This window comes from Anomaloglossus baeobatrachus, chromosome 7, assembly GCF_048569485.1.
Source record: "Anomaloglossus baeobatrachus isolate aAnoBae1 chromosome 7, aAnoBae1.hap1, whole genome shotgun sequence".
NCBI classification, from domain to species: domain Eukaryota; kingdom Metazoa; phylum Chordata; class Amphibia; order Anura; family Aromobatidae; genus Anomaloglossus; species Anomaloglossus baeobatrachus.
The window spans coordinates 62,297,124-62,313,520 of NC_134359.1; the positions used below are offsets into that span (position 1 = coordinate 62,297,124).

The following is a 16,397-nucleotide window of genomic DNA, read 5'->3' on the forward strand; positions in this document are numbered from 1 at the left end:
AGCCATGACCTTGGTGAAAACCCTTGGGGCTGTCGCCAGGCCGAACGGCAGTGCCGCGAACTGAAGGTGTTCGTCTCCTATGGCGAAGCGCAAGAAGCGCTGATGCTCTAGAGCAATTGGTACGTGGAGATAAGCATCCTTGATATCGATCGATGCTAGGAAATCTCCTTGGGACATTGAGGCGATGACGGAGCGGAGGGATTCCATCCGGAACCGCCTGGTCCTTACGTGTTTGTTGAGCAGTTTTAGGTCCAAAACAGGACGGAAGGACCCGTCCTTCTTTGGAACCACAAACAGGTTGGAGTAGAAACCGTGACCCTGTTGCTGAAGAGGAACCGGGACCACCACTCCTTCTGCCTTCAGAATGCCCACCGCCTGCAGAAGCGCCTCGGCTCGCTCGGGAGGCGGAGATGTTCTGAAGAATCGAGTCGGAGGACGAGAGCTGAACTCTATCCTGTAACCGTGAGACAAAATGTCTCTCACCCAACGGTCTTTTACTTGTGGCAGCCAGGTGTCGCAAAAGTGGGAGAGCCTGCCACCGACCGAGGATGCGGTGTGAGGAGGCCGTAAGTCATGAGGAAGCCGTCTTGGTATTCACCAAACAAACGGTCGCCAGAAAATGGCAATCCAGTTAAGCACTTTTTGGAAGCCGAATCTGCCTTCCATTCCCGCAGCCACAAGGCCCTGCGTATTACCACCGAATTGGCGGCTGCAACCGCCGTACAGGTCGCAGAGTCCAGGACAGCATTAATAGCGTAGGACGCAAATGCCGACGTTTGAGAGGTTATGGACGCCACCTGCGGCGCAGACGTACGTGAGTGCGTCAATTTGCGCCTGACCAGCTGAGATAGCTTGGAGTGCCCATACGGCTGCGAATGCTGGAGCAAAAGACGCGCCGATAGCTTCATAGATGGATTTCAACCAGAGCTCCATCTGTCTGTCAGTGGCATCCTTGAGTGAAGCTCCATCTTCCACTGCAACTATGGATCTAGCCGCCAGTCTGGAGATTGGAGGATCCACCTTGGGACACTGAGTCCAGCCCTTGACCACGTCAGGGGGAAAAGGGTAACGTGTATCCTTAAGGCGCTTGGAAAAACGCTTATCTGGATAAGCTCGGTGTTTCTGGACTGCCTCTCTGAAGTCAGAGTGGTCCAGAAACATACTCTTTGTACGCTTGGGAAACCTGAAACGGAATTTCTCCTGCTGAGAAGCTGACTCCTCCACTGGAGGAGCTGAGGGAGAAATATTCAACATTTCATTGATGGACGCAATAAGATCATTCACTATGGCGTCCCCATCAGGAGTATCAAGGTTGAGAGCGGCTTCAGGATCAGAATCCTGATCAGCTACCTCCGCTTCATCATACAGAGAGTCCTCTCGCTGAGACCCTGGACATTGTGATGATGTCGAGGGGATATCATAGCGAGCTCGCTTAGTCGGTCTGGGGCTGCGGTCCGTGTCAGAGACCTCACCCTGAGATCCATGAGACACCCCGGGAAGACATTGCTGTTCCAACTGAGGGGAACCAGGGGACAATGATAACACAGTGCCCCTGGCTTGAGATGCCGGCCTGGACTGCAAGGCTTCTAATATCTTAGCCATAGTCTCAGAAAGTCTTTCAGTAAAAACTGCAAACTCCGTCCTTGTCACCTGGACAGTGTTAACAGGTGGTTCTCCCTGGGCCACCCCTAGCAGAGGCTCCGGCTGAGAAAGTGCCGCAGGGGCCGAGCATTGCACACAATGAGGGTCAGTGGAACCTGCCGGCAGTATAGCCGTACATGCTGCACAGGCAGCATAGTAAGTCTGTGCCATGGCCGTGACCCAGAAAAGTGCGGGAACTGGTGCCCCACTGTGCAGAGTGAGGGGGGTGGAGTATGCAAAGCATGCTCCAGCCCTCAGTGCTGCCGACCTGTACAGCGTCCCGCCCTTCCCCTGACTGGCAGGGCTGGGAGCGGGAAAAGAATGAGACTAGGCCGCAGAAGCCGGGGACTATAGTTATAAGCGCGGCCGCCGTATAAGAGCGGTCGGCGCGGAAGTCCCCGGCGCACTAACAGTCCCAGCCGCGCCGCAGTGATAACCATGGCAGCGGCGGTCAGCGCGGCAGTCCCCCTACACAAATACACTCAGCGACGCTGAAGTGTATAGTGGCACAAATGCAGCCAGCGCTGCTGTCCCCGGTGCACTAGCACACCCAGCAATGCTGGAGTGTTGCTGTGCGCGGTCCCCACGGGGACACAGAGTACCTCCAAGTAGCAGGGCCATGTCCCTGAACGATACTCGGCTCCTATCCAGCAGGGTCCTCAGGAGCTGTGGATGGAGCACGGTCTCCTGTGCCTGGAGACCGATGGGATCCCACTTCACCCAGAGCCCTAATTGAGGGATGGGGAAGGAAAGCAGCATGTGGGCTCCAGCCTCCGTACCCGCAATGGATACCTCAACCTTAACAACACCGCCGACAAGAGTGGGGTGAGAAGGGAGCATGCTGGGGGCACTCTTTTCTTCCATCCGACATAGTCAGCAGCTGCTGCTGACTAAGCTGTGGAGCTATGCGTGGATGTCTGACCTCCTTCGCACAAAGCATAAAAACTGATGAGCCCGTAGCAGTGTATAGGCTGAAGGGGAGGGGCTTTACACTTTTAGTGTAATACTTTGTGTGGCCTCCGGAGGCATAGCTATACACCCAATTGTCTGGGTCTCCCAATTAGGAGCGACAAAGAAAACACTAGTGCATGCCCTCATTATCTCCCACCTGAACTACTGCAACCTCCTACTCTGTGGTCTTAGCTCTAAAACTCTCGCACCCCTACAATCTATCCTAAACTTTGCAGCACAACTACGGTAATCCACCTGTCCCCCTGCTATTCATTGGCCTCTCACAAGGAACCCGAATACCCACTTCTTCCAACAAGCCTACAAACTAAAAGTAACCCTCAGTCCAGTAGACCACTGCACAACCAGCTCTGTCCTCATCTACTGTATCATCACCCATTCCCTGTAGACTGTGAGCCCTCGAGGGCAGGGTCCTCTCCCCTCCTATACCAGTCTGTGCCTTGTATGATAATTGTACTTGTCTATATATGCCCCTTTATCACATGTAAAGCAGCAAGGAATAAATGGCGCAATAATAAGAAGAATAATAATAATTAATGCTGCTATATAAGCGACTAAAATAAATACCGGTAAATAACGCTACTGGATGGGTGCCGTACCTCTGACAAAGACATGACTCCCAGCACAGAAACATCAAAGGTCTGGGATATAAGTGATATTATACAGATATTGTTTTTATTCTATGTGGGACACTTTAGCTAAAAAAAAAAAATGGAACCTGACAGCAGGATTTACCCCTATGGGGTATTAGGAGCGCTTTATTGGCCTCCTAATACTGTCTTTGATGATACCAGTATTAAAATAAATTACAATCAATCTGAATTCAAGTATTGGACTAGTCCAGGACAACTGGCGATCATTGCTGCAGAGAGATGTGACCACACCCACAGCGGCGTGACTGACATCCAAATATAGAGGGGGGGGGGGGGAGGAAGAGAAGGAAGAAACGTTATTAAAAACGGTTATGAGACTAATAAAGCACTCCTAGGGTTAATTCTTACTATCAGTTTTCCTTTAAGTTTATAAGACTCAAGAACTTTTTTAAATGGGATTGTCTAGTTGAAATGTATTTCTAAAAGGGCTTGGACTAATTAATAATAATTATAAAAAAAAAAAGGACTCCCTGATTGCCTGCAGCTCGTGTCTCAACACTTACCCGATCCGCACTGTTCGCCACATCCTGGTCCTGTTTCGGCACTAGAGATATCTGCTTCCCCAATCTCTGCCCACTGTGGTGGCTTGTCGGAGACTATTTTTTTGTTGAGTGGGCACTTTCTGGGTATGCTGGCATGCAACACAATACTTACCACTGCTGATCCTGGACATTAGAATCTCACATTTTTTTAACACTTTTTACAACCTCTCTTCCTAAAAGCTGAATGTTCTAGATAGATATAACCACACACACACACACACACACACACACACACACACACACACACACACACACAGTTTGGTTCCGGGAGTGAGCTCTTAAGCCAAGTTACTCTTATATCAAAGTGAATTTTCCCATAGGAAATAAATGAAACAGATAATTCGTTCCACAACCCAAAAATATTTGCTGTATTTATACAAACTTATTACAGTAATACAAAATAATTTACTGTATTCATATAAAATTATTACAGTACAGTAATACAACATACTGTACAGTACAGTAAAAACAAATTAAACTGCACATTAGCTTACAATAGAATTGTTGGTGTGTGAGAGATACAGTACAAGCAATGTGCTGCACTGGTTAGCCAAAAGACAGTACAATACTATATCCACAAATGCAAATTGATAGACATGCTATATAGTATATACTGTACAATGGTATATTGTGTACAGTACATATGTAGTTACCTCCAGAGCGGGTCAGAGCGCGGTGAAAGGACGGAACCGGAAGTTTGCACGGTATTTGTTCTTATTGCAAAGCATTGCTCTTAAACCAAGTTACAAATTTGTAAAAAGCTTTGCAAAACGCTCTAAAACCAAATTACTCTAATGCATTTGGGGGCAGAACCTGTGCACATCTGGTAATAGCCTACCTTTGTGCTGAGCAAGTGACTCTACTATACTCCTATGACTATATGGTACAAATAAGCGGCGTTCTGGGTAGACATCTTGCCTAAATAGCGCACAGCCAATGGAAACCGGATGAACACTGTTTAGGATCTGAAGGAAGATGATAAGTTTTGCAGTGAAGTTATCACTGTTCTACAGACAACGCAGCCATATCTACAGAGAAGAGAAAACCAGACGTTACAACAACTGAGCGGCTCATACTAAATAAAAACATAAAGATTGTATACCACTGCAATACCCATTCAGCTGCTTCATCCCCGATTGTGGGTGCTTAGTTCTCCCCCTCCCCAATATGTATACCATGTATCATACACCATAATTTATATTATATATATATATATATATATATATATATATAAAGAGAATTTTGTTATGGTATCATACACCATAATTTATGTTTATATATATATATTACTTACTTACCGTAAATTCTTTTTCTTATAGTTCCGTATTGGGAGACCCAGACCATGGGTGTTTAGCTTCTGCCTCCGGAGGACACACAAAGTACTACACTAAAAAGTGTAGCTCCTCCCCCTGAGCTTATACACCCCCTGGTGAGCAGGCCCGGCCAGTTTAGTGCAAAAGCTGAAGGAGAATAGCCACCCACAAGTAGAACCGAGTAAGAACCGGAACAACTGGAGACTCTGTCCATGACAACAGCCGGTGATAACACACGGAACAAGAAAATTGCCAACAGGCAACAGGGAGGGAGCTGGGTCTCCCAATATGGAACTATAAGAAAAAGAATTTACGGTAAGTAACAAAATTCTCTTTTTCTTTATCGTTCCTTTGGGAGACCCAGACCATGGGACGTTCCAAAGCTGTCCCTGGGTGGGAAAAAACAGAAAACGCTAAGAAGTAGGCGGAGCCTAATTTCACAAGTGGGCGACAGCCGCCTGAAGGATGCGTCTGCCCAAGCTCGCATCTGCCGAAGCATGAGCATGCACTTGGTAGTGCTTCGAAAAGGTATGCAGGCTAGTCCAAGTGGCAGCCTGACAGACTTGTTGAGCCGTAGCCTAGTGCCTAAAAGCCCAAGAGGCACCGACAGCTCTGGTCGAGTGTGCCTTGATCCCCGGCGGGGGAGGCACCTGAGTACTCTGGTAGGCGTCCGAAATGGTCGATCTAATCCAACGGGCCAAGGTCGGCTTAGAAGCAGAGAGACCCTTGCGCCGCCCTGTGGTTAGCACAAAAAGAGAGGTGCACCGCCTAAGCGCAACGGTGCGAGACACATAGATCCGGAGAGCACGCACCAGATCTAGAGTATGCAGCGCTTTCTCAAAGCGATGAACAGGGGCCGGACAGAAGGAAGGCAAGGAAATATCCTGGTTAAGGTGGAAGGGAGAGACCACCTTAGGAAGAAAGTCCGGGGTCGGACGGAGAACTACCTTGTCTTGGTGAAAAACCAAAAAAGGTGACTCCGAGGAGAGCGCAGCCAAATCAGAGACTCTCCTGAGAGAAGTTATGGCAACTAGAAAGGCCACCTTTTGAGAAAGACGATACCAAGAAACCTCCCTAAGGGGCTCGAAAGGGGGTTTCTGCAATACCGTGAGGACCAAGTTAAGGTCCCAGGGATCCAAGGGCCGCCGATAAGGCGGAATGATGTGAGACGCACCTTGCATGAAGGTGCGGACCTGAGCCAGCCGGGCGGGACGCCGCTGGAACAGCACTGATAGAGCTGAGACTTGTCCCTTGAGAGAGTTGAGGGACAGTCCTAGCTGCAGACCGGACTGTAAAAAAGACAGAAGGGTCGGCAACGAGAATGGCCAAGGAGAATGGCCGGAAGAGTGACACCAGGACAGGAAAATTTTCCAAGTCTTGTGATAGATCTTGACGGAGGAAGACTTACGGGCCCGAGTCATAGTGGAGATGACTTCAGGAGGAATACCAGAAGCCGTCAAAATCCAGGACTCAAGAGCCACGCCGTCAATTTGAGGGCCGCAGAATTCGGGCGGAAAAACGGACCTTGCGAGAGCAGGTCTGGACGGTCCGGAAGATGCCACGGCATCTCCACGGACAGTTGGAGCAGGTCCGGATACCAAGCTCGCCTGGGCCAGTCCGGTGCAATGAGGATGACTCGACGGCCCTCCATTCTGATCTTGCGCAGGACTCTGGGCAAGAGAGCTAGAGGGGGAAACACGTAGGACAGACGAAACTGGGACCAGTCTTGAACCAGAGCGTCCGCGGCGAAGGCCTGAGGATCGTGGGAGCGAGCCACGTAAACCGGAACCTTGTTGTTGTGACGGGATGCCATTAGGTCCACGTCCGGAGTGCCCCACTTGCGGCAGATTGACTGAAACACTGCCGGGTGCAGGGACCACTCGCCACCGTCCACGGATTGACGGCTGAGATAATCTGCCTCCCAGTTTTCTACGCCAGGGATGTGGACTGCGGATATGGTGGACTTAGAGTCCTCCGCCCATTGAAGAATGCGTTGGACCTCCAACATTGCCAGGCGGCTGCGTGTCCCGCCTTGGTGATTGATGTAGGCAACCGCTGTCGCGTTGTCTGACTGGACTCGAATGTGCCTGCCCGCCAACAGGTGGTGAAAGGCTAGGAGAGCTAGAAGCACAGCTCTGGTTTCCAGCACATTGATTGAAAGGGCTGACTCGGACGGAGTCCAAGTACCCTGTGCTCTGTGGTGGAGATGTACCGCTCCCCAGCCGGATAGGCTGGCATCCGTGGTGAGAATCACCCAGGACGGAGTCAGGAAGGAGCACCCTTGGGACAGGGAGAGGGGTCGAAGCCACCACTGAAGAGAGCTCCTGGTCTGTGGCGACAGAGCCACTAACCTCTGTAAGGAGGAAGGCCGCTTGTCCCAACAGCGGAGAATGTCCAGCTGCAGAGGACGCAGATGGAACTGGGCAAAGGGAACCGCCTCCATGGAGGCCACCATTTGACCCAGCACCTGCATCAGACGCCTGAGGGTATAACGGCGGGGCCTCAGGAGAGAGCGCACCGCCAACCGGAGTGACAGCTGTTTGTTTAAAGGGAACCTGTCATCAGAAATTTCGCCCAAAACCTAAAAGATTCCCCCTCTGCAGCTCCTGGGCTGCATTCTAGGAAGGTCCCTGTTATTATTGTGCCCCATGTGAGACCAAAATAAAGCCTTTATAAAGTGCTACCTTTTTGTATGCAGCTTGTGTAAATGGGACACGGGGGCGGGCCTTCTGCCGTCCGTTATTTTGTCTCCTGGTCCTGTATGCCGCCCCCATCGCTCCTTTCCATATCTGATGCACCGCCCACTGCTCCAGCCATCCCCGCGCATGCCCAGTGCTAGTCTCACGGGACTGAGCAGTGTGACCGCTGGTGACGTGTGCGCAGACAAGTGATTATGGGCGGGACTGTGACTGTTATCAGCAAGTACCCGCCCATAATCTCGTGAGCGCGCAAACCTCTCCAGCGGTCACACTGTGCTCAGTGTAGATGCTAGACTGTATGGGCTGCTTCCAGGGATGACGTCCCTTTGTCACGTGATAGTATTTTGAACACGCCCCTATCACGTGACAAAGGGACGTCATCCCTGGAAGCAGCCCATACAGTCTAGCATCTACACTGAGCTCAGTGTGACCGCTGGAGAGGTTTGCGCGCTCACGAGATTATGGGCGGGTACTTGCTGATAACAGTCACAGTCCCGCCCATAATCCCATAATCACTTGCCTGTGCACACGTCACCAGCGGTCACACTGCTCAGTCCTGTGAGACTGGCACTGGGCATGCGCGGGGATGGCTGGAGCAGTGGGCGGTGCATCAGATATGGAAAGGAGCGATGGGGGCGGCATACAGGACCAGGAGGCAGAATAACGGACGGCAGAAGGCCCGCCCCCGTGTTTGTCAGGGCAGGCCCTGGGTTTGGTCACAGCGGTCTGAAAACTGGAGTGGTTAAAGAACACACTCTTCACTCTCTTAGGCGAGGTAAACTGATGTTTTTCTGCCAAAGAGAGTTGCTCCTCTGACACTGGCAGATTGAGATCCAGTACAGAATTAATAGAAGCAATCAAATCACTAAGATCTGAGTCACCCTCAGAGAAATCGATGGGATACATAGCCTCCGAGCCCCCAGTGAGGGCATCCTCCTCATCTAGAGAGTCAGCTCTTGAGACAGAGCCGTGGGATGGGGAGGGGAGGAAACCCTGCGCCTTCTCTTAGAAGGACGGGGTCTGGGATCAGATGATGAATCCTCCGTGAGCTCCGATGGACGGAGGTCAGAGGATAGGAGTCCTCTGTCAAGAGTATTAGAGGCACCCTGTGAGGGGGGCTGATGCATATTCATCAAAGTCCTGGACAAAAGTCCCATGGACTCAGCAAATGACTGGGATATGGACTTAGAAAAGGACTCTACCCAGGCCGGGAGAATATACAGAGGTCCACAACCGGAGACCGGCTGTGGCTTACCAGACCGCTGAGCGCGGTGTTGTGTGCCCTCCAGATCCCAAAGCCCGGTCCCCCAGTCGCAGCACCTCAGCAGAGATGAAGGATGTCCCAGAGCAGAGTGAACTCTGCCTGAGAAGAGGGCGTTCCTATAAAAGAGCGGGAACTGGAGGGCTAGAGAGACCTGCCGGGAAGGAGGGACGCCCCAGCAGTGGGGAGTGTCCCTCCCCTGTGTAGAACGGCCGCCGGGAGGAGCCGAACCTGTCCCTCTGCATGAGTGACATGCGAGGGCAGGAAAATGAAACTAGGCCTCCGGCGAAGCCAAGGCCTAAATTTAAGCGGCGAGGCCGACAAGCAGGCACCATCGGCGCGGTTCTCAGGCAAAAGCTAGAGAACCCGCCGGAATAGTTAAAACAATCACATACAGCATACTCTCCCCTTACAATAAAGAACCGGGACCCCCAACATAAACGTCTCAGGTACTTAGCTGCTGAGACGCAGGGCCGTGTCCCTGGGGATGAGTGCTCCGGTCCAACAGAATCCTCAAGGGGCTGTGGATGGAGACCGGACTCCTGCCAGGCATGGAGACCGTGCTGGCTCCCACTTCAAGTCAGAGCCCAGAAGGGATGGTGAAGGAGCGCGGCATGTAAGGCTGCAGCCTTGTAAATCAACCTTAACAACACCGCCGACACAGTGGGGTGAGAAGGGACATGCCGGGAGTCCAGACATGGACCCGCTTTTCTTCAAACTCTTTCCAAAAGTCAAACAAATCAGATGAGAATGCATGAGTGGATGTATGACCTCCTGAACACAAAGCGATAAACTGGCTAACACTGGCTACCAGGGGGTGTATAAGCTCAGAGGGAGGAGCTACACTTTTAAGTGTAGTACTTTGTGTGTCCTCCGGAGGCAGAAGCTAAACACCCATGGTCTGGGTCTCCCAAAGGAACGATAAAGAAATATATATATATATATATATATATATATATATATATATATATATATATATATATATATATATATATATATATATATATATATATATATATATATATATATATATATATATATATATATATATATATATAGTAGCAAAGTAATATCTGCCGAGAAAAGACACAAGGGAAGAACAGAGAGCATCACATGCCAATGGTAACAATAGTCGTGTGAGACCGGACGGATATTATAAGATTAGGGGTAAGCTTTCATGCAAAGTGGCCCGGTGTGGAGTATCATGCCGGTATCTACAGCTTACGGCAATTTATTAAGGGGAATTTGATACCAGGTTTTTCCACCCCATCTGAGAGCAGCATAATGCAGAGACAGAGACCCTGATTCCAACAATGTATCACTTGCTGAGCTGCTTTCTGTAGTTTTGATAAAGTTAGTTTTATCAACAGTAGATTATCACTAGAGGACTAATTAACCTACTGCCATTTACTCCTTATTCATAAACCCTCCCCCAACACTGATTGGCAGTTTACTGCCTACGCACAGCGTACACAAAAAGCTGTTAATCAGAAGTGTGGACGGGGTTATACAGAGCTCAGTAGTCAGAGAACTGGTAGAAATGTAGCAGATAAAACAGAAATGTTATCAAAACTGTAGCAAGCAGGCCAATAAGAGGCACACTGTTGGAATAAGGGACTCTATCCCGTATGTTATACTGCTCTCTGTGGGTGTACCAAAAACCTGGTGACAGATTCCCTTTACATGAACTATATGTTAAAATATTAGATAGTCCACGTTTACACTTAAATCAGGAGCCTGACGAATGCCACATTGAATATTATACACCCCAGCTAGGAAAACATCAGACCACAGCTTATTGGTTTAAAGTGGACTTGTCACCTCCCCAGTTCATGAAGGTGCACCTTGTTCCCTGACTCCCCTTGCAGACCCCAGAAATACATTAATAAAATTAGCCGCCACGTATGCAAATGACCTGTTCTGGTCGGATGGGCGTGGCCTTTTTCTGCTCCTGTTCCTCCCTCCTGACGTTGTTTGCCATCCTTCTTTGATGATTGACAATGATGACGCCTCCGTCATCATCCACGTACTGGGGAAAATCGCGCTCCTACGCAGTCATTCCTGACTCACGCAGGTGCACATCGCTCTGCTCCATTGTGGGCAGAGCTGAAAACATAGGTGTGCTTGCGTGAGCTCTCTCATAATCTTGCGCCTGCGCAGAGAGCGCATCGTTTTGCGCAAACGCACCTATTTTCGGCTCTGCACGCAATGGGGCAGAGCGAAGTGTACCTGCATGAGCCGGGAATGACTGCGCAGGCGCGAGATTCAGCCCAGTACATGGATGATGACGGAGACGTCATCCACGTCATTCATCAAGGGAGGACGGTAAACAGCGGCGGAGGGAGGGGGGGGGGGGACAGAAGCCGAAAAAGCGCACACCCATCCGACCAGAACAAATCATTTGCATACGTGGCGGTCAGATTTTATAAAGTGTATTTCTGGGGTCTGCAGGGGGAGTCAGGGCACAAGGTGCACCTTCACAGAATGCAGCCCAGGAGCAGCATGTTACTTTTTTTCTGCAGGTCCCTGCATTTCCCCGTTTGTTTTGTTAACGTTTACAAAACGCAGGGACAAAAACGCACCCAAAATGCATGCGTTTTTCTGCCAGAGGTGCGTTTTTCCACTGGAGAAACAAATCTGCAGTGTGTGCACATAGCCTTATTTGCAACTGCTGTTTGATTGCCTCACTAATGCAGAATATAGTACAAATTACTGTCTCATATATATATATATTATATATATATATATATATATATATATATATATATTTTATATAATTCCCTGCTCAAAAATTCAAAAGTGAAGGAAGGAAAAATACCACAAAGAGAAGAATCAGCATCACTTGCATTTGTGAAAGCTCAATTAAAATATGAAGCTACCTAATCTAAACAGTTAACGCCAGAATTGTGTTTTTCAGTCTCACCTCCACCCCCCCCCCAACAAAAAATGCATAAACAGCAATCGAAACATCAATCCCCAAAATGGACCCGCGATCAGGACTCACTGTGTTCTGGACGCAGCGGGTCCTGATTTGCGGGGCCACGCGTCTTCTTTACAGGAGACCGCAGCTGCTTATACCGACTATCAGGGGTCAGTGCGCTGCGGTCTCTCGCTTGTGTTCTCTCTATGGAGGACGCATGTGAATCCACAGCAAAAACAGTTAACATGCTGCGGTCTGGAAACACGCACTGGAGGTCAGTGTGTGCTGCGGAAAAAACAAGCACAGTGGGCACGGGATTTCTAGAAATCCCATCCACTGTGCTTGTGTACCGCCCCGCAGCCTCGGCTGCAACCGCCGAGCCGCTCTGGTCCGGGCTCATGTGTGTAGGTGGCTCGAGCGCCTCCGGACCCGGGGGTCACGTCGCTCTGGAAGGGTGTAGTGGCGGTGCACGCAGAGGTTGTGGGGTGGTTGTGTTGTAAAGTTTGTGACGCCACCCACGGGTTGTGGTGATGGTGGACACCACCGCTGCGGTAAAGGTGCGGGGAATCCTGGGAGCGGTGTAGGGGCGCAGCTAGGTGTTGACCCCTCCGTGGGTAGGGGATGTTGGTCCCGGGGCCCGGTAGCAAGGGCCGGGGTGCAGGGGCAGTATTGCGGTGCCTGATGGCACTGGTGTACTCACGATTAAACCACACAGTCACTGGTAAACCAAACGGGGTGACGAACGGGGCCCGCAGCCGGCTGCAGTTTCTCCAGATAGGCGGACATTACCAACCTTTCTCCTGCACCTGTATGTGATCTTGGCTACCGTGCCTGGGCACGGGTAGCCCGCTCCCCGGCGTATGTGTGTCGTAGGAGCCCGTTTGCCCGCAGGCGCTGGCCCTTGGATCTCTGGCGGTAGCTCCTATCCGGACGGGTTGGGCTGTTGCCTTCAATCGTGACTTAGGTGGGAATGAACCCCTGAGGTCCAGACCGCAATCAGTTGATTTGACTATGGTGGTGGCTTATAGCCTAGTTCGGGGTCTGAGTACCCTGCCTGGTGCTCCGGTATCCAGTTAGCTCCCCAGTTCGGTTCCGGCGGGCCACTACCCTGTCCCGGTCCCTTACGGTTCCGCTGGTCGTATTCCCGGTCTCCTGCAGGCGGCCACTACTGTCTAAAAACAACCTCTACTCAAAATATTGTGTTTTGCAAAGTGTGCACAGTACCAACATTCCAAACTGTACTATTGAAAAATGAGATTTTTGGCAAAAAAATTGCAATTTTTCGAGCTACCTCGCCACGTCACGGCAAATCTCTTGAGGCAGTCCTACACTACAATATTTTTATTTAAAGTGTGCCATGCGGCCCCACATATGCAAAAATAGGACTGCACAGCACGTACCTGGTGCTTTTCAGTCTCGTCTCCATGACTAATTCATGGTTGTGGGCGGGATAGGCCCAAGCACATGCTGCTTAGAATATATAGCCTGTGGACAAGGCTGGATGGCAAAGTGTGAACAGCCACCAATCGCCAAAAATCAAGACAGATGGAAAAATAAAGAAATTGTTTTTATGCTGTTTTTCATTGTTATATAGGTTGGTCCCCATATTGCAGTGCACTTCATTTCTTTATTGTTTATTGTGCCTCAAGAGATTTGCCGTGACGTGGCGAGGTAGCTCGAAAAATTGCAATTTTTTGCCAAAAATCTCATTTTTCAATAGTACAGTTTGGAATGTTGGTACTGTGCACACTTTGCAAAACACAATATTTTGAGTAGAGGTTGTTTTTATGCTGTTTTTCATTGTTATATAGGTTTTTGGTTGGCCACTACTGTCTGCCTGCCTGACTGATCTGGGGTCCTAGGCTCCAACCCAAGCAGAACTGAGCTCCTCTCTCTCCAAACTCTGCACTTGAAATTTCTAAACTTCACTGTTTGTCTTTTAATGCCTCAGGCCAGCAGACTCCTCGGAGGGCGTGTCTATCCACCTGACTCCGCCCACCTGGTGTGCCTGTCTGACTCTGAGGGAGGCAATCAGGTCTTTTGGTTGACTGTTGGTACTAGTGATGTGTCAGTCGCGAACGATCCGACACAAAGATCCGGCTCCCTGCTGTGAACGACAAGAGCCGGATCACTAGTGTGAGCCACTAAAAATATTTAAACGGCTCTTTTCGCTGTCAAACCCCGCCCACCCGTGGCTAAACTCCGCCTACTCAACAATCTAATTGGTTGCTTGTAAGTGGGCGGGGCTTTGACAGCATCACTATAATCTTAAATATGTGTTCACCTGGGGTGAACACATTTAATAAGGAGCCGAGAATGAGCTGAAAGATCCGGCTCTTTGTGGTGAACGGAGCCATAGGAACCGGATCGCCAAAAAGAGCCGGACTGCCCATCACTAGTTGGTACCTTACTGGGGTGGGGGGTGTATGTGGTGCGTGTAATGACCTGTGACCCCTGGGGTGTCCAGGGCATCATACTTGTACTGTACAACGCAGCGTTTTGGACACCGCTAAAGCACGCTACATCCAAAATGCTGCACACACTGATCGTGGGCATGCAGCCTGAAAACTACAGACTGTGATGCAAAATACAAGACCTAAGGGCTTGTGCACACGCTGCATTTCTGTCTTTTTTTCCACATCGCAGTTATGTCACAAAACCTGAAGGATTTCCTTCTGCCTCCTTGCAGATTTTCAACAGATCTACGTGCACACATTCTGCAACCAAAGCTGCATCTCCTGGCAGGAAAAACACTGCGGCAAAAACATGTCTTTTGCTGTGGATTTTTAGAAGTTTTCTTCATTGCTTTCAATGGTGAAAATGCCAGGAACTGCGAAGAAAGATTGGACGCGCTGCAGATTTTTTCTGCAAGGGAAATATCCTGTACGTGTGCACAACACTTCAGGATTCTCATACTTTGCTGGCATCAAGATATCCTTGCAGATTTCAAAACTGCAGCGTGTGTACACAGCCTGAGACTTTCACATGTCGCTTCTTTCACACTGATTGGGAGAAGTCCCCATAGATGTGCACTGGCATCTGTTTCCGCACACAGTTTCCTCCTGCTGTGGATCCTGACAGTGTGCACACGGAACACACAGCCTCATCCGCAGAAATCTACCAAAGTGACGGATCGTATAGGCGGCACAGTGGCTCAGTGGTTAGCACTGCAGTCTAAGGCTATGTGCGCACAGTGCGTTTTTCGCGGCGTTTTTGCGCGTTTTTCGGGTGCGTTTTTGGCCTCAAAACTGCAGGACTTTGTTTCCCCAGCAAAGTCTATGAGTTTTCATTTTTGCTGTCCGCACACATCTGTTTTTTTTACCTGCGTTTTTGAGTTAAAAAAAAAAAAATGGACATGTCAGTTCTTTCCTGCGTTTTCCCCCCATGCAATGCATTGGAAAAACGCAGCAAAACGCAGATATCAAAAACGCAGCAAAACGCAGCCAAAAACGCACCAAATCGCGGCAAAAACGCATGCTTTTTTTATGCGTTTTTTCGACGCAGGTGCGTTTGTGCGTTTTTAGCGGCCAAAAACGCACAAAAAAGCAGCGTCAAAAAGACGCAGTGTGCGAACCTAGCCTTACAGCGCTGGGGTCCTGGGTTCAAATCCCACCAAGGACACCATCTGTGAGGAGATTGTATGTTCTCCCCGTGTTCGCATGGGATTCCTCCCACACTCCAAAAGATAGGGATTCTAGATAGTGAGCCCCAATGGGGACAGTGCTGCCAATGTATGTAAAGCGCTGTGGAATTAATAGCGCTATATAAATGAATAAAATTATTATTATCACGGAAAAAAAAAAACTGACAGAAAATATTTTTTTAAACAATTTATCATACATAGTAAATGCTATAGTAGTCTGGTACCGCCGCGATCGCAGCAACCCGGAGAATTCCACGACCGCGACATTTTTCCTGCATGATAAAAGTCATAAATTAAAATAAATAATAAAAAATGCAAATGCCAGGACCGCGTTTTCACCTTTTGGCATTTTTCCCCCCTGCATGGTAACATGGGGTCATCCACAACTGCAATAAATGGGGAGACGTGGACCCAAAAATGATAGAAAAAAGTTCTGGCTCTTCGAAGAAGCAGAGGAAAAATGGCAGCGTCCTGAAGGGGTTAAACCGCAGTAACCATGGAGAGGGCGCACGCAGCGCGCTCACACCTGGACAGCACTGACCGCCGCATACACACCCGCCCCATCAGGAGGCCGCACTCACACACTGCACCGCACCCCCAGCGCTGTGGCCGCCCCGCTCACCTGCTGCGGGTTGGCGCTCACCACGGAGGCTCCGCCACCTGCTCCATACCGCCTCACACTCCGCTACAAGGCAGAGGCCACGGAGGAGGCGCGCAGTGATAGGGCGAGAGGACCTGCCGTGACGTCACGGCCAC

General features: G+C 49.8%; 1 protein-coding gene across 2 annotated transcripts in view; it reads right to left on the reverse strand.

Annotated features, from left to right (window-relative positions):
• Positions 1–16,397, reverse strand: part of GPR155 (G protein-coupled receptor 155) — an 88,408-nt gene extending 72,011 nt beyond the window's left edge. For both annotated transcript variants that reach the window (XM_075317355.1, XM_075317356.1), the window contains exon 1: positions 16,264–16,397. The gene's annotated coding sequence lies outside the window, so the exon portion shown is untranslated. The remainder of the gene's footprint in view (positions 1–16,263) is intronic.